Genomic DNA, 19,443 nt, shown 5'->3' with positions numbered 1-19,443 from the left:
AAGGTAAACGGCGTTTCTGTGTGCTGCTCTGGTTCGCCAGAAGCGGCTTATCGAACTCCCTTGGCCAATAAAGCGAGATGAGCGCCGCAACCCCAGAGTCGGCCACAACTGGACCTAATGGTCAGGGGTCCCTGTACCTTTACCTTCCTCAGGTGGATGACATCAAGCTATTGCTATTAAATAATCCTATGGTCTGTGAAAGTGTGGGGGAGAGGACTGTTCTTATTATGATCATTTTACTATTAGCCTCTTTGCCCGTATGCTTTTTACCAGTGCTTTTGGGGGAAAAGGTGCTGGTATTGCGTACTTTTGAGTAACCCCAGAAAAAAGCATCTCTTTTTACTATCTTTTTATTATGCTTTTATCACTGGTGATTTCGTAATGTGAGATCTTTTGATAAAGGACGCTATATAGATTGAAATCATCACTGTCCTCAGGGCTTTTTTTCAGCCGAAACTTATCAGAACTCGGTTTAGGAGACCAACAAGCCAAGCAATTCAGAGGGGAAACATTTCAAAAGTTTTATGGGAGCAAAATGTGTTTCTCAGAAAGTGGTTCCTTCCTCCTCTAGCTGGGGGCAGGAGTGAGGGGCGAGCTCTGTTTATCACACCTGATCTCCATGAACTAAATATGAGATAGAGAAGGATTTCCCCTCTCCCCACATAATGAAATTGAATCTCAGAGAAAGCAATATCAGTATCTCTCTCCAGTCCCATATTGAGGAAATGATTTCACCTCTTAGATGGGACTTACAGTAATTGTCTAAAGGCTTGCAATCTCTGAAAACTGTAATGAAATTGGTAATCCTGACCTGCTGGATATGAGCTATACAATTACTTGGAGTATATTTAGAATAAATAATCCATTATCATAAAGCCCTAAATATTCCTAGGCTTCTGATATAAAACACTATGTCCAAGAGCTGGATTATGATTACTTTGACATTCCCGGTCTTTGATCTTTCCATAAGCCCTCATCCCCTGTCTTCAATAGTATATGTTCGGGACTTCTTTTGTTTGAGATCTCTTGGATAGAAGGATTTTTTTTTTAAGTGAGTGGTTACAAAGCAGAGAAGAACGACACAACTTGTAAATAAATGTATTTCAATTTCTATTCTGTCATCACATCACAAGGCTCAGGGTAGTTACAATATATCACCTTCGCAGTAGTCATTGTCCTGAAGCTAGCTTCATTCACAAGCATTAAAGGTAAAGGTAAAGGGACCCCTGACCTTTAGGTCAAGTCGTGACTGACTCTGGGGTTGCAGCGCTCATCTCGCTCTATAGGCCGAGGGAGCCAGCGTTTGTCTGCAGATAGTTTTTCCGGGTCATGTGGCCAGCATGACTAAGCTGCTTCTGGCGAAACAGAGCAGTGCACAGAAACACCGTTTACCTTCCCGCCAGAGTGGTACCTATTTATCTACTTGCACTTTGACGCGCTTTTGAACTGCTAGGTTGGCAGGAGCTGGGACCAAGCAACGGGAGCTCACCCCGTCGTGGGGATTCGAACTGCCGACCTTCTGATCGGCAAGCCCTAGGCTCTGTGGTTTAGACCACAGCGCCACCCGCATCCCTCACAAGCACTAAAACACCACAATTTGAAATTGCAGAATAAAAACCACCACTTGCTCCAGATGTCTTGTAAGGATGTATCTCCTTGCCCAGGTTTCCCCTCACCCATAAGATCAAACTCTGTTTTTCATTTGCTAGAATTCCAGTAATTCCTGTTTTTCTATTCAATCTTTGCATTGCAGGGTGTTGTTGACTAGATGAATCTCGGGTTCTCTTCCAACTCTACAGTTCTATGATTCTATATGAATCTATTTTCTTTTACCACTTAGAGCACTTCAGCGCTGCTAACACAGTGGTTTGACTTCACCCCCAAAGGCACACTCCATTGTCTTTCAAGACAGATGGGTGCCAACAACCACTCTCCACTGAGCCACAGCACCACCACCCCTTGAGAAACCATGGAGGCAAAAGGATGCTACATGGGGTCTTCCTCCTTGGTTTTGAAATTTTATCCAATATAAGAAGCAGGGATGAATTCATTTTGTGCATACAACACTATTTTTCCACAATGAGATGTGCCAGAACTCACCTTATTCTCTTATAATGGGAATGGCACCCAGCTGAGAGGTGCCAGGACTGAGTTCCAGCTGAAAAAAAAAAACCCTGTATACACACTTTACCTTCCCTGCCAAATTATTATTATTATTATTATTATTATTATTATTATTATTATACCCTGCTCTGGGCAGCTTCCAACAAAAGATTAAAAATACATTAAAATATCAATCAATAAAAACTTCCCTAAACAGAGCTGCCTTCAGATATCTTCTAAATGTTATATACAGTGGTACCTTGGGTTAAGAACTTAATTCATGCTGGAGGTCTGTTCTTAACCTGAAACTGTTCTTAACCTGAAGCACTACTTTAGCTAATGGGACCTCCCATTAATGCCACGCCGCCGGAGCACGATTTCTGTTCTCATCCTGAAGCAAAGTTCTTAACCCGAGGTAATATTTCTGGGTTAGTGGAGTCTGTAACCTGAAGCGTATGTAACCTGAAGTGTATGTAACCCAAGGTACCACTGTAGTTGTTTTTTTGACATCTGATGGGAGGGCGTTCCACAGGGTGGCTGCCACCACTGAGAAGGCTCTCTGCCTGGTTCCCTGTAACCTCACTTCTCACAGGGAGGGAACTGCCAGAAGGCCCTCGGAGCTGGACCTCAGTGTCCGGGCTGAACGATGGGGGTGGAGACGCTCCTTCAGGTATACAGGGCCAAGGCCATTGAGGGCTTTAAAGGTCAGCACCAACACTGTGAATTGTGCTCGGAAACCTCCAGCAGGCCACAAACCTTTTCAAAGAGGGTTCTGCATACACTGCGATGCATCGCTCCCGATAATTCTTAGCTGCATGTTATCATATTTTACAGAATGTGCCCTGGTGCGTTATGACGTGTGCATTTCCAGGAAAACAAACATCAATGCCATATGGCTAACATCCTTATTATTATTGCGTAAAGGACTGTTTGAAATAAAGCTAACGGTGAACAATAACTACCACCACTGCATTCACGTTGCTTTGGCAATAATGCTATTAACAGTACAAGAGCCGTGCAGGCAACAATTCTTAGAAACCGAGGAAGTCTGAGTACCAGGAAAGAGAGGAACAGCTTGTCAACAAGGGTTAAAAGGCAGCTGGCCGCCAGCCTCCCTGCCTTCGTCTCTCAAGAGTGCGGCAAAGTGTATTGTTTGGCGTAATCATGACACAGATCCGCATGTGTACGTCCTCAATAATTCATGTTTGCAGCTTGTCTCACTGTGGGGACAGATGTCAGTGAAATCAGTGACAGCCGATCATGCTGATCCCTCGCATAATCATGTGTGAGTTGATCCCATGGTGACAGCCCACCCGGGGAGTGTGCCCACTGAGGCAGGCATGAGGGCTACGCTTAGAAGGCAGCATGGATCAGCATGCTCGTGTATGTGCTTGAGAATGTAACTTCACTTTCTCTCACCCAACACGGATCAGTCTTAGCCTTGAGAGCCAGTGTGGTGTAGTGGTTAAGAGCGGTGAACCTAATCTGGTGAACCGGGTTCGCATCGCTGCTCCTCCACATGCAGCTGCTGGGTGACCTTGGGCCAGTCACACTTCTTTGAAGTCTCTCAGCCCCACTCACCTCACAGAGTGTTTGTTGTGGGGGAGGAAGGGAAAGGAGAATGTTAGCTGCTTTGAGACTCCTTAAAGAGAGTGAAAGGCGGGATATCAAATCCAAACTCTTCTTCTTCTTCTTCTGCTAATTCTCCCCTTTCTCACCTCTGGTCTCTGACCCCTTTCCTATTCCTGCCAGCTCCTCTCCTTTGGAATTATAGGCTGTACACACACCATACATTGAAAGTGCACGTCTCCTTTCAAGGAATCATGGGAACTGTAGTTTGTCAAGGGTGCTGGGAATTGTAGCTCTGTAAAAGGTGGCGCGGGTGGCGCTGTGGGTTAAACCACAGAGCCTAGGACTTGCCGATCAGAAGGTCGGCGGTTCGAATCCCCTCGACGGGGTGAGCTCCCATTGCTCGGTCCCTGTCCCTGCCAACCTAGCAGTTCAAAAACATGTCCAAGTGCAAGTAGATAAATAGGTACCACTCCGGCGGGAAGGTAAACGGCGTTTCCGTGCGCTGCTGTGGTTCGCCAGAAGCGACTTAGTCATGATGGCCACATGACCCGGAAGCTGTACGCCGGCTTCCTTGGCCAATAAAGCAAGATGAGCACAGCAACCCCAGAGTTGGCCACGACTGGACCTTATGGTCAGGGGTCCCTTTACCTTTAAAAGGTAAACTGCAGTCCTCAGGATTCACTGGGGGAAGCTACATGCTTTTAAAGGCATAGTGTGTGTGCAGCCATGGACTGTAGGCTTCCTAGGGCATAGAACTCAATTTCTGCTGGTTTTATTTTGCGGCATTCATAGGCTACCTTTCTGCCCAGGCAGGAAATAAGGTGCCGGTACTGCATACCCTTGAGTGTGTTGTGGAGGTGGGGGGATGATTATCAAAATCAAACTGGGGATATCCCCTCACTCGCACAGTTTAGGGCATTCCACACCTTTCCTCAGCAGAGTTTTGTTTTTTCAGTTGGGAAAAATAAGTGGCTCACATAAATGTAAACTAAGCTTTAACAATGAGGAAATAATAAAGAATTCTGTGACAAAATAACATTATTTTGTGAACCTCCCTGAGACCCCCGGGTATAGGGCAGTATAAAAATTCTAATAATAATAATAATAATAATAATAATAATAATAATAATAATAATAGGAGGAGGAGGAGGAGGAGATACTAAATACGATAACATGAGGCAGGTCTGAGGTACAAAACAAGAAAAGATAGTTGGCCCCTCTTAACCAGGCTTCCTCAAACTCAGCACGCCAGATGTTTTGAGACTACAATTCCCATCATCCTTGACCACTGGGTCCTGCTAGCTAGGGATCATGGGAGTTGTAGGCCAAAAACATCTGTAGGGCCAATTTGAGGAAGCCTGCTCTTAAGTGAAATTCTTAACTAAACACACATTGAAGGGAGGGACTGATTCTTTATATATACAATGCATCATCAATATCTATACCTATGGTAGTTGGGTGTTTTTTAAAAAAAGAAAAACAAAACCTCACTCTGGTTTGTCTCTTTCCATTGGTTATATGCACTGGTGGAGGAAGAGGGGGGTGGGAGGAATGCACCGCCCCTGGCACCACGATCCCAGTGGGGTGCCATCGCGGCTAGCCCCCACCCTGGGCGCCACGCCCCCGCAGGTGGTGCGGCATGCCCCCAGGATGCGCGCCAGCCACACCCTCGCCTGCTCTATGCCCCCGGTGCTGGAGCATGAAGTTCCGCCACTGATTATATGAACCACTTGGTCTGCATCCTTTACTTCTGCCTCAGCAGCCCCTAGGACAGTGGTTCTCAACCTGTGGGTCCCCAGATGTTGTTGGACTACAACTCCCATCATCCCTGAGCTCTGGCCTTGCTTAGCTAGGGCTGATGGGAGTTGTAGTTCAACAACATCTGGGGGACCCACAGGTTGGGAAAGGCTGCCTTAGGAAGAGGAAAGAGCTGGTGTTAATCCCCCCAAACCCCATCGGCAACCATGTGTACAGCAATGATGATTCACATTTGCTGAAGATATTTAAGTCAGGACTGCACAGTCATCTGTAGAGGAGACGGCAGTTGTGAGGTTCCTGCACTGAGGAGGAAGATGACCAGATTCCTACTGTAAAATTCTACAAGGATGGTGCCATCATCATTCCCATCAATAGTTAACTCTGTGCGTTAAACCACAGAGCCTAGGACTTGCTGATCAGAAGGTCGGCGGTTCGAATCCCCGCAATGGGGTGAACTCCCGTTGCTCAGTCCCAACTCCTGCCAACCTAGCAGTTCGAAAGCACATCAAAGTGCCGCTCCGGCGGGAAGGTAAACGGTGTTTCCGTGCGCTGCTCTGGTTCTCCAGAAGCGGCTTAGTCATGCTGGCCACATGAGCCGGAAGCTGTCTGCGGACAAATGCTGGCTCCCATGGCCTATAGAGTGAGATGAGCGCTGCAACCCCAGAGTCGGTCACAACTGGACCTAATGGTCAGGGCTCCCTTTACCTTTTAAGCAGAGCACAAAAGGGGTTAAAGCCCCATAGACACCACCTATGGTGATCTGGACTGGGTTCCCCGACACCTGCTAATACTTCTTTAGGGAACATTTGTATAAATTGTTCCTTTGCCCCTCCAGGAATCTCTGGAGTTGTGGCTTGGTGAAATACTAAGAGTCTTCCATTCCCAAAACTATGATTCCCAAAACTATGATTCCCAAGTCTCCCCGAGGGGGAATGATTGTGTGATTCTGAATCTGCAGCCTCTGGATCCCTCCTACGAATTTGAATTTCAGTGTTTCCTTCCTTCACTGCATGAGCCGACATTTATTTTCCTCTTTTGAATATTCCACAAAGCAGCGGCGGCAATGATAACCGAAAAAAAAAAAAAAAAATCTCATCTAAGATCAAGATATGGGTCTTCTCCCCCCTTCATTTTAAGACAGAAAGACGGAAAAGAGTAATTTTTTCATTACTGTTAATTCAGATTGTTTCTGAGGCAACATTGTGGCTGAGTCAAAGTATCTCATTACAGCAGCCACACGTTTGGCTGCCTAACACCAACTGCCATTTCTCTTCTGAAGGTACATTTACATAAATATTTCTAATCACAGCCCTGTAAAAAGAGACACGGCATAATCATTTGCGACTTTTTAGGTAGTATGTCATCTGAATCTTAACATATGGCATTTGCGCTGGATGACGGCAACCTTGGCTATACGAGAGAAGGCCTGGAAAACTTCCAGGAAGCTACAGATCAGCCAAAAACAATGGAGGAGCTCTATCAATGAGACGCCAGATTTACACCTTCCATTCAACCACCAGCGCTCATGAGCAGATGGTTTAGCAGGAGAGGCAGAAACTGTCGCGAAAAGTGGGGGACATTTCGCTTGCCGTCTCCTTGTCGTTCACGGGGGCTATTATTCCACACGGACTGGACTTCAAAATAAGACGACTAAACAGATGCAAGAAGAATTGTCAGAGTGGCTGCAACATTACAGTAGACTCTTGGGTTGTGAACGTGATCCGTGAGGGATGCATGTTCGCAAGCTGCAGCATTCGCAACCCGCAGTGGCGCGTCTGCACACACGCGGGTTGCAATTCGGCGCTTCTGTGCATGCACAAAGCGTGATTTAGCACTTCTGCACATGCACGGCCACCGAAACCCAGAAGCAACCCATTCCAGTACTTCCAAAACACAACCTGAAGCATCTGTAAATCGAGGTATGACTGTATATGATACCAAACCCAGGTTTAGCATCATGTGTTGCATCCAGTGGTGAACCACATCACCTCCTGGTTCTCTGACAAGGAAGGCCATTTCACACTGTCAGGGAACTTCCATCAGAGCCAAGGGTGGAGGTAAGGCTCCCCAATGACGCTGGAGAGGGAACCAGCAAGGAGAGAGGGAGAGGTTCCGCTGGGGAAGGAAATAGACGTGACGCCAGGGAGGAAGGGGAGGCTGAGGGAGCTTCGGAGGGAGGGCTCCGAGACTGTTCCAGCGAGACCAGCGGGGAGAGCACAGGACCTCCGCTTGGGATGCCCACTCTGCGCAGAAAGCTTCCGCGCAGGGAGGCTAGGCGGAGACTTGGTGTCAAAGAACTTTTATGTTGGAAAAAGTTCAGGAAACGCCCACTGACGGATTCTGCCAGTGATTGAGACAGCCACGGAGTAGAGGCTGTCCAGCCGGGGGGAAAGTTTTAACCAAACAACTCAGCTTGCAGCAGTTTGCGGGTTAGGCACAAGCAACCCCAACCCCCATTACACACACCTTACCCAATAACAGGGATGTAAGCATTTTTTTTTTTCTCTAGGAGGGCCTGGGCCAAAGGCCAACCAGTGGACTTTCCCACACACCACTGACTCCACTCTTCTGCATCCCAATGGACATGCCATTTTATTGTATTTACTGTTTCACTTGGGCTTTTGTTGCTAATTTTAATTAAAATCATTTCCCCGTAAACCACTTACAGGTTTTATTTTTTTGATTAAGAAATGTACAAATCTTAGAATCATATAATTATCGAGTTGGAAGGGACCCTGAGGATGATCTCGTCCAATGCCCTGCAATGCAGAAATAGGCAGCTATTTCATACAGGGATCAATCCTGCAACCTTGGTGTTAGTAACACCACTCTCTAACCACCTGAGCTACCTAACTTCCTGCTTCCACTGCCAAATCCCACGGCCCAGCCACTCACAGTGGCGGAAGAAGGATGGAGCAGACTGGGTCTGATCCTTCCACCTGCACAGCAATCAGGGCTTCCTGCTGGTTGGTGCCAGCTCTGGTTCCAGCAGATCCCAGACCGGCAAAACCCCAGACCCTCAGAACACCCTGTTATATAGCTTTCTGCTGCTCTCCTCCAGAATAGATGCCAGTTTTAGTGCTAATTCCCCCCTTAGTGTAAACATTTTCCCCTTATATAATGCATTTTGGTATGTTATTTCAACTCACTCATGCATTCTGATGCACGCTTCCCTCTAATTTATGCATTTTTGTAGACACGGCTTGGCTGGAGAACCGTATTACAAAATTCAAAGCATGGTGAATTTTGAAAGATACTTGTGCTTCAGATCGCATATTGGTTTGAAAAGTGCGCATTGGGTCGTTTCTCATTAGCATGCAAAGCAAACTGAATTTATCCCCCATCCATAGATGCATGCGTCTTTGCAGTCAGTACTTAATACATTCCATAAAGAAGGCTGATCGCCGAAGAATTGATGCTTTTGAATTATGGTGCTGGAGGAGACTCTTGAGAGTCCCATGGACTTCAAGAAGATCATACCTCTCCATTCTGAAGGAAATCAGCCCTGAGTGCTCACTGGAAGGACAGATTGTGAAGCTGAGGCTCCAGTACTTTGGCCACCTCATGAGAAGAGAAGACTCCCTGGAGAAGACCCTGATGTTGGGAAAGATGGAGGGCACAAGGAGAAGGGGGCGACAGAGGACGAGATGGTTGGACAGTGTTTTCGAGGTTACCAGCATGAGTCTGACCAAGCTGCGGGGGGCAGTGGAGGACAGGAGTGCCTGGCGTTCTCTGGTCCATGGGGTCACGAAGAGTCGGACATGACTAAACGACTAAACAACAACAACAACAACAACAACAACAACAACAACAACAACTTAATACATTTAGGCTCCCCATTTCCTTGTCCTCGTCGTGTTTTGTGCCCTTGCTCTATTTATTCACATGAACGTGTCTGCCCTCTGTGCTGGCATATGACGCTATGTGCAAACTCGGTTTATTTGAGGAATAACTATTTCATTCTGCAATAAAAGGCTTTGATGGAAGCCGAGTGACTGAGGCTCAAGCCGTATTGGATAGTGCCGAGTAGGCTGGTGGGCTGGAAGAAGCAGATGGAGGACATAATAGAGGTAGCTTTGAGCCCCCTTGGTTAAATATGTTTGCCACCTTTGTGGCTCATCTTGGGAGTCTTGCTGGATACTTGGCTGCCTGAGGCCAGATGGCTGCAGCGTCCATCTGCACTTGGCAAAGGAGGCGATCCACATTGCATTTGGCTGCAGACCTGCCTTGGTACAGTCACAACTGCTGCTGTCTCCATCACATTGCACGCTGAATATATTTGCCACACACACTGCTATCTCTCTCTCCCATCTCCTCATTTCCAAAGCTAATTTAGTGCAAAGCAATGGCTACCCCCAAGTGGAACAGGGAGAAGGAAGGGGAAGTGTCAAAAGGTCACATACCCCAGGACAAAAAAAATGCAAAGAGATGCTAAGGTCATGTCAAGGTTGAGGATGCCAATACTCAAGTGTATCTCAGATCTATCCCTGGAAGGTGTGTTCTCCAGCTGATACCCTTATTCCCCTCACAGAACTACAATTCCTAGAGTTCCCTGGAAAGAAGACTTGATCATTAAACCACTTTGGGAGTTGTAGCTCTGGGAGGGGATCGGGGGTCTCCAAACAACTCTCAGCACCCTTAAGAAAGTTCCCAGGATTCTTTAGGGAAAGCCACAACTGCTTAAAGTGTTAGGATTACTGCATTAAAGACATAGCGCTGATGGGGGTCTTGATTCATACCACAACGAAAGAGTGGGCACACTGCAATGAACAATCAGTTAGAGAATCAAAGGATCATACAGGATCTTCACGCTACCATAACTGAGTTCAGACTAAACATCTCTCTCTGGCCAGCTCAGAATCAGCACAGAACACTTTGATGCATAGATTTGCAAATCTATTCAGAAATTAAGTAAAACTAATGAGTTGTCCCCAACAACTTTCTACTCAGAGTAGACCCATTGAAATCAATAGACCTAAATTAGGCATGGCCATTAATTCTAGGACTAACATTGGTATTGTTGTTGTTGTTGTTATATGATTTCTCATAGGACTTGGCTTCCAGAAATCTCGTGCCACTATCCTGGTTGGCTTCCTCTAGGCATGTCCAATTTTGTCATCAAATAGAAAGGTATTTCCTATAGCTCTTTAGTGGTTCAGACAACGCTTTGCTGCCAATATTGGGGTGGAGTGGGGGTCTTATACAAGCATTTTTTGCCTACAGAGCTCATTGCTTCCATGGCAGCTATGACTCCATCAGACACAATAGCTTTATTGCAACGCAATTTATTCAGAACAAGAGCTTTGAATATTCAGCAGGGCTCCAGGCTAGTGATTCTGTTGCGAGTGAGGTTTCCTTGTCTTCCAGGAAGCCCTTCACGAAGGTCACAAACAATTTGCTCATTCCTCTTATTAAAATAAAGATGGAAAGCACTGATGATAGCTCTGCCCAGCAGCTAACTTCATCATCTGTAGCTCTTCCAACATATGCTTGTGAGATAATGAAAAATATAGCATTAAATACAGTGGCAGATTGAATCTTGTTTCAGGGTAAATATAGTAAGTCATTTTTTCCCCCTCCTCATTTCCTCGGAACCTGTTTAGCATTAGACTCTTAATATCATTGCTGAGACATGACAAAGCCGTTGCATAATATACTGCGTTCCAGGCCGACCCCCACATAAAAGTGAGCAATGGGGAAATAGGGACATCATTCAGGCATCCTTAATAATGAACTGCTGCAAGCCAGACTTCTTCCAACGATGCCCCCATTGGTAGACCTTCAAAGAACTTTGCCAAATCCCCACGAATTCCTCAGTATCTCAGTCTGCCTTTCGGCCGGGTTCTCAGTTTTAGTAGGACTTGGTGGTTGTGTCTTGGATTATAGCTAGCTCTCTGACTGACTGGTTGACATTCAGAACGAACAAGCCAGGGTCATGCAGTTTTAATACTTCCAGCCCAGTAACTCTGACAACACTGCTTCGAGGGGTTGAGATAAATGAAATGTGGAGTGAGATCCCAGTGCCAACAAAGCTGATTGTGCTGTCAAAGTCTAGAGTCCAGTAGTGTCAACATTGCAGCGCAGATGCACACATGGAGTCAGTCCAGTGCCTTTGCTGGTGGGTTTGCACCACACTGACCTCACCGTTGCCTTTTCCCTTCCTCTCTACCTCCCAACAAGTAGCAGAAATTCAGCCAATGAGCACCGTCCTGCCCATCACTACTGCTAGGTTTAATTCCCCAGGATTGGGAAGAGGACCATGAAAAAGCTCAGATCTTTCTCCTCCCCATCCTGTCCAGGTTGAGGGGTGCAAATCCACGAGCCTTCAGATTATGTTGGCCAATGTTAGAGGAGGATGGGAACTGAAGTTCAGTAGCAATTGGAAGATGACAGGCCCTGATGGATATCTGAAACAGAAGTGATAATGAACTAGGCAACAAGAGAGCATGGATAGCTCAGTTGGTCAGAGTGTGGTGCTGATAACGCCAAGGTTGTAGGTTCGATTGCCGTAAGGGAAAACTACATTCATGCATTGCAAGGGGTTGGACTAGATGATCCTCAGGGTCCCTTCCAACTCCATGATTGCCTAACCCTATGTCTAACCCTAGAGCCTTTTGGATGGGAAATAATCCTGTATTCCTGAAGGGTTACCAGAGAGGAACCAACTTGGGGAGCAATATGTTTCTTGTTGAAGGCAGCAATGCACCTGAATATCAGTCGCTGAACAGCATAGGAGGGGAGAGTGTTGTGATCGTACCCTGCTTGTAGGATTCCCACAGGCATCAAGTTGGCCACTGTGAGAACAGTATGCTGGACTTGATGGACCATTGGCCTGATCCAATAGGCTATTCTAGCAGGGCCTTTCACACTGAAGGTTCTGATGGGGCACTTCTGGAGGCACCCCGCATCCCTAAGGTTCAGTTGATTCAAGCATTTAAGACCTCAGCACAAGAGCACTCTCCCGTTTGGCAGTTTCCAGCAACTGGTATTCAGAAGCATAGCTTCCTCTGACTGTGAAGGCAGATCACAGCCATCATGGCTGGTAGCCATTGATATTCTCCATGAATTTGTTCAGTCCTCCTTAAAAGCCATCCAAGTTGGTCAGTTGAGATCTCTCTCTCTCTCTCTTTACCAGGGATAAGTGGCTATATCTTCCCAGATCTATGGACAGGGAGAGCAGTCCATCCACACCCACCAGAATCCCAAACAATTCTAGTTATCTATGATCCTTTTCTCCCACCCCATCCCTTATGATTCCAAGTGTACCCAATCCCAAATTGGCAAATGGTGAGAATACCACTGCAACTACCATTATGAAATTTGGCTCCTCTCAGAAGGCATGACTGTGCCTACAAATTGCATCCAATTCTGGCAGAATTTTCGAAGAAGAAGAAGAAGAAGAAGAAGAAGATTTAAATGTGCTCTGCATGAAATCTCCTAGTTCTACAGTGGTACCTCGCAAGACGAAATTAATTCGTTCTGTGAATTTTTTCGTCTTGCGAATTTTTCATCTTGCGAAGCACAGATTTTTGGAAAAGCTTCAAAAATCACCAGAGTCTTCAAAAACCTCAAAAAAGGCTACCACACCGTGTGCTATGAGTTGCTCCTCGAAGTCAAGTCGCAACTGCACCCCCTGAATGCACCCTGGGTATTAACGGTTTTAAGAAAAAAGAAACAAACTTGCAAGACGTTTTCGTCTTGTGAAGCAAGCCCATAGGGAAATTCATCTTGCGAAGCAACTCAAAAAACGAAAAACTCTTTCGTTTTGCGAGTTTTTCGTCTTACGAGGCATTCGTCTTGCGAGGTACCACTGTATTTGCCTACAGATTTGGCAGGCTTTATTATCTCTGGGGAGACTGCTACGCCTGCAAATATCATCCACTTCTGTGACAAGTAAAATAATAATAATGTTATGGCCATTTTTAGGCTCCTCATTATAGCGAATGAGGAAAAAACAGGGCTTCATTTTCAACATATCTAACGCAGTCCTGGATATCGAGTCAAATTGTAAAGGCACAGAGCAGCTCTGAAACAGGTGGTGTTGCTTCCCAAACCTAAAGATACATTTGCAGACACATTTGCTTGCTTGCTTGAATATCCACACTTTCATAAAAGAGATCAATAAAATCAATCTATAGCTATCTACTGGTTTCTGCCAGTCACATCATACAGTAGCCAGGATGATGTCACAACGTTATGTGGCCAATCAGATAACAAGTATATGGTGAGATCATTGACAGCAAATGGTCAAAAGAGAGTGTGGGCAATAAAAATGTTTTTGCCAGCAATGCCGAAACAAAAACAAAATTAGAAAATTTAAAAGCGGAGCAGTTTTTTAAGCTATGGGGGGGGGGTGAGGGGAAAGTCCTGGAAAATGGTGAGTAGTCTCAGCTGCTCCACTGTGTAACCCAGCTAATGTTCCCATTTATTTGAGCCCATTGAATCGCTTTGGATGTTTCCAAGGGAACCATAAGGTTGTGCTATGTTGCTGTTAGGTACAAGGTTTCTTTTTAGGGGCTAACAAGTGGTTTTACTGAGGCTGAAATAAAGCAGCTTTTTGTGGGGGGGTGAGTTGTCTCTATGGAGGGCAAGCTATTTTGCCTCTCTCTTCCCCCTTTGGCTTATTCACAACTGTTCCAGTCTCGGTATTGTGACCTCAGACATATTTTGCCTGGTTTGGCAATGATAATCAGGCCAAAGTCGGGTGCCAGAGGTGATGTCTGTATCTTAGCCCGTAATAAGATGCACATATATTATCCTGCAGGTCCTCCTTTGCGATGCAGCTGAGAGCAAGTCACAAAAGCAGCGAGCGAACAGCACAGCACAAGAAGCAGCTGCTGGAACCTCAGCTGAGGAGCTCGCAGATGTTCAGGCCTAACCTGCGAACTTTTGGAAAGAGCGGGGGGAGGAATTATATTTGCAGAGAAGCAATTCACTCCAACCTTCCTGCTGGTACCAAGGCACAGGGGAGAAGGCCGGAGTGCCCCTCGCGGCTTTGTCACCCAACACATGCTTAGTCTATAAAGACAGGGAAGTGGTTCAGCTGCTCCTGTATCAATGAGATCTAATTAAACAAGGGCAATTCCGCCAACAAGGCTTGCCTAGCTTTTGTTTATCCTTCATTGCAAGGCTTAGGAACCATGTAGAATGCCTCCTTTGCCCAAAGCAAATCACAGATTTCATTGCCTTTGCTCACTTTTTTCCCATTTATGGTGGGAATGCGCAAGAGTTCTATCAATGTAGGGAGTGTGTGTGTGGTGTTGTAGTTGTTGTTGTTGTTGTTGTTGTTGTTGTTGTTTAGTCGTGTCCAACTCTTTGTGACCCTATGGACCAGAGCACGCCAGGCACTCCTGTCTTCCACTGCCACCCGCAGTTTGGTCAAACTCATGCTGGTAGCTTCGGGAACACTGTCCAACCATCTCGTCCTCTGTCGTCCCCTTCCCTTTGTGCCCTCCATCTTTCCCAACATCAGGGTCTTTTCCAGGGAGTCTTCTCTTCTCATAAGGTGGCCAAAGTATTGGAGCCTCAGCTTCAGGGTCTGTCCTTCCAGTGAGCACTCAGGGCTGATTTCCTTCAGAATGGAGAGGTTTGATCTTCTTGCAGTCCATGGGACCTGGACGTTAGCAGGGGCTAGAATTTCCATAGCACAACAGTGGGAAGATGCTAAGTGATTTAAATCTCGTGCTACGGTGCAAAAGACATGTGGACACTGGTGACTGCTGGGGGGGGAATAACCCACAAACTCTGGGTGGACAGCACCAAAGAACAGTTCTATGCAATATGGTGGGACTTTATATCTCACATCTCATCCACCAATATAGAAGACTCCTTATCTAAAAGAGAAATTGGGATTTCATAATCAGAGTACAGTGGTACCTCGGGTTACATACGCTTCAGGTTACATACGCTTCAGGTTACAGACTCCGCTAAACCAGAAATAGTACCTCGGGTTAAGAACTTTGCTTCAGGATGAGAACAGAAATTGTGCTCTGGCGGCACAGCGGCAGCAGGAGGCCCCATTAGCTAAAGTGGTGCTTCAGGTTAAGAACAGTTTCAGGTTAAGAACGGACCTCCGGAACGAATAAAGTACTTAACCCACTGTATAAATAATGAAATCTTACAGAAGGATCATTATTACCCTTTTTATGTACACATTCCTCTTGTGGCACTTTGGTTTCTCAGATTGATGTTGGCTATCGTATGCTGTTATCTGTAAGAAAGAAAAAATATGTTATTGTGGGAATTAAATATAAATAAAAGTAATAATTTCATGCCCTTTGCTTATGGCACTGTGGACAGAATGGAAGGCAGATGCCCTGTGTGTTTTGCATTTATTCTCATCCTGTTCTTCAGCACCCTGCCTCCACTTGAATTTTTTATTTATTTACATTTACACCCCACTTTTCCTCAAGGTGGATGCAGGTGATGCTGTGGGTTAAACCACAAAGCCTAGGACTTGCCGGTCAGAAGGTTGGCGGTTCGAATCCCCACGATGGGGTGAGCTCCCGTTGCTCGGTCCCTGCTCCTGCCAACCTAGAAGTTTGAAACCACGTCAAAGTGCAAGTAGATAAATAGGTACCACTCTGGTGGGAAAGTAAACGGCATTTCCGTGTGCTGCTCTGGTTCACCAGAAGCGGCTTAGTCATGCTGGCCACATGACCTGGAAGCTGTACGCCGGCTCCCTCGGCCAATAAAGCGAGATGAGCGCCGCAACCCCAGAGACAGCGACGACTGGACCTAATGGTCAGGGGTCCCTTTACCCTTTACCTTTCCTCAAGGCGTTCACAGCAGTGTACATAGGCCTTCTATGTGGTATACTTTATCCTCACAACTGCTCTGTGAGGTAGGTTAAGCTAAGAGAAAGGGACTGGCCCAAGGTCACCCCACTGAGCCTCAAACCCTGGTCTCCCAGGTCCTAGTCCAACACTCTAATTACTACAGTATTCTTTGCGGGACTGTAGAAGGATGAGCAGTTTCAGCTGAGAGCTCCAGAATGGCCAAACACCTTTCCAATTGTAAAATACAGAATGTGCCATGTTATGTTCTGGGACAGAGCCATTGTTTCCTGGGGACATCGAAGCATTTAGCTGAATCGACTCTCCTCAGGCGTGAGACTTCTGGGGAGTTCCGCCAAAAGCCATCAGGTCACTTGAAAGGCACGCTGACTTGAGCAATGCCGTCGGGCTGCCAGTCTCCTGACCGGAATGTGCCATTTCTCTGGCTGGCCAGGAGTGCAGAGCTTGCAGAAACTCCTGAACCAGCATCTAAAGCCACAAGGATGACTGAAAAGCAGCCCGTCCTTAAATCCTCCTTTGCTTGCCTTCCTGCTCGGTCATTTTAACAACTTAGTTGCTAAATGTTCATTTGAGTGCTTCACCCAGAGAGACGGCTCTTAATTGTACCGGACAACTAATTATTGCCAGGATGAGCCCGTGAAATATAGTGCAAAGTTAGCAACTGACAAGACTGGTAAGTTCCAAGTCTAAGCTTACCCTAGATATGCCAGAAACTATAGATTTCAAAGGAGGCTCTGTGTCCTTTGGAAAAAGAAAAAAAGGCTATTTGGGGCAGGCAAAAGAAGGCTTTGTTCATAAGAAGAATATCAGACTTTGCTTGCTGTCCAAAGGTATGAAATATTTGCACATGAAACTGGCCTATGCTGCTCAGGTGTTCTGTATTGGCCAATCTAGCTCAATATTGTCAACACTGACTGGCAACAGCAACCCAAGGACTCATGAAGTTCGCCAGAAGCGGCTTAGTCATGCTGGCCACATGACCCGGAAGCTGTACGCCGGCTCCCTCGGCCAATAAAGCGAGATGAGCGCCGCAGTCCCAGAGTCGTTCACGACTTAACAGTCAGGGGTCCCTTTACCTTTACCTTTATGCTCACCAATGTATGTGAAAAGGAGGAAGGTGCGATTTTGTCCTTCGCCTCAGGCATCATAATGTCTTGGACCAGTCCCAGTTTTAGGAGGTGTGGGTGCAGAGTGGATGAGGTTAGGAAAGTGCTTCTATTTTGGGTGCAATCCCGTAACTTTTTACTGTTCAGACTTACTGACAGTGGCTCTCCAGAGCTTCGGATCAGGGTCTCTCCCAGTCCTAACTGGAGACATCAGTGGTTAAACCTGGGACCACCTGCATAGCGACACTCTGCCTCACCGGATGCTCTCCCCAAACCCTAAATCAATCACAGCATTCATTCTCTCCACAGGTGAAGGGTACCTGAAGGAGCGTCTCCACCCCCATCGTTCTGTCCGGACGCTGAGTTCCAGTGCCTTCTGGCGGTTCCCTCACTGCGAAAAGCAAAGCTACAAGGAACCAGGCAGAGGGCCTTCTCAGTAGTGGCACCCGCCCTGTGGAACTTCCTCCCAGCAGATGTCAAAGAGATAAACAACCACCTAACATTTAGAAGACATCTGAAGGCAATCCTGTTCAGGGAAGTTTTTAATGTGTGACATTTTGATGTATTTTTAATCTTTGTTGGAAGCCACCAAGAGTAGCTGGGGAAACCCAGCCAGATGGGCAGGGTACAAATAATAAATTATTATTATTATTATTATTATTATTATTATTATTATTACCTCCCTTCCCCACCCCCCAGCCAGAAACTTGATTCAGGACAAGAAGAAAACCTTCCGTATCTTCTGTAAATTTCCTTTCATCTGATCTTGCTGCTCCAAGAAGCCACCTTCAGAAGGAGGTGAATGAAAACTGTGCCCCTCTAGGCTCTTCCTAGGTGCGCCACCTAGTGTCTGGGATGGTGAGTCAGATTTGCAAACATCTCTTCCTCCCTTCAGCCCATTCCAGGCCGATTCCCCTCCTTCCTCTCCTTGTTGCTGCTTATGTGAGTAAATGAAGACTATTTGCTGTTAATCTGCTTTAAGGAAACCGTAATTTCCCATTCGCTGCTTATACAATAAATCTCCCAATTCCCTCGTCTCCCTTCCCGCAGTAGAAAATAAAAATCCGTCCGTCCGTCCTGAAAAGCATGTGTTTATCTCTTTATATTTAAATATTACAGCTTCCCAACATCTGTCTTTGCAGGGTATAATCTTACTGATGAAATATTTAATGTTTTTCTTCGGCCCCCGTCAATATGTCTCTCTGTGTTATCAGCTTAGCAGAAGTGGAAGAGGGAGGCTGTAACCTCAGCTTACCTGCCTGTTTCTGGGTGGCAAGTGTGGGGTGATGATTTTTAGAGGAAGACTCGGGGTAATTTCATGTGACACGGCTTCATTATTTGCAGCTGCTTCTGTTCCGTCTGCTTCAATAACGGACATGCTGTTTCTGGGGCCCTCTTGTCTGATCTCAGGGTCATGTAGCCATGCTATGAACCCACAGAGTTGTTGGCACAGTTTCTGCTGCCGCCATACATGCCTCCCTGCCCCCACACCCTGCCCCACCTTGTCCTCTGGCCACGTAGTAAAGAAGACCTTTTGTTGTTGTTTAGTCGTTCAGTCATGTCTGACTCTTTGTGACCCCATGGACCAGAGCACACCAGGTAGTCTTCCACTGCCTCCACCAGTTTGGTCAAACACATGCTGCTAGCTTCGAGAACACTGTCCAACCATCTTGTCCTCTGTCGTCCCCTTCTTGTGCCCTCCATCTTTCACAACATCAGGGTCTTTTCCAGGGAGTCTTCTTTTCTCATAAGGTGGCCAAAGTACTGGAGCCTCAGCTTCACAATCTGTCCTTCCAGTGAGCACTCAGGGCTGATTTTCTTCAGAATGGATAGGTTTGATCTTCTTGCAGTCCATGGGACTGTCAAGAGTCTCCTCCAGCACCATAATTCAAAAGCATCAATTCTTTTTTTTTTTAAATGATATTTATTAAGATTTTCCATAAAATATTTTTCCCAATAACATCTTTTCAGGACTTCCCCTCCCCTCCCCCTCCTGTATTCCAATTCTTACAAATAAACAAAAAAGAATTTCAACAAGTTCTTATCCCAAATTTAAACTTATTATCATTGACTCAATTTTAAAAATATTTTCCCATCCCCTAAAATCG

This window comes from Podarcis cretensis, assembly GCF_951804945.1.
Source record: "Podarcis cretensis genome assembly, chromosome: 9".
NCBI lineage: Eukaryota > Metazoa > Chordata > Lepidosauria > Squamata > Lacertidae > Podarcis > Podarcis cretensis.
The sequence above is the reverse complement of the archived record's forward strand: the minus strand, read 5'-3'. Positions refer to the sequence as shown.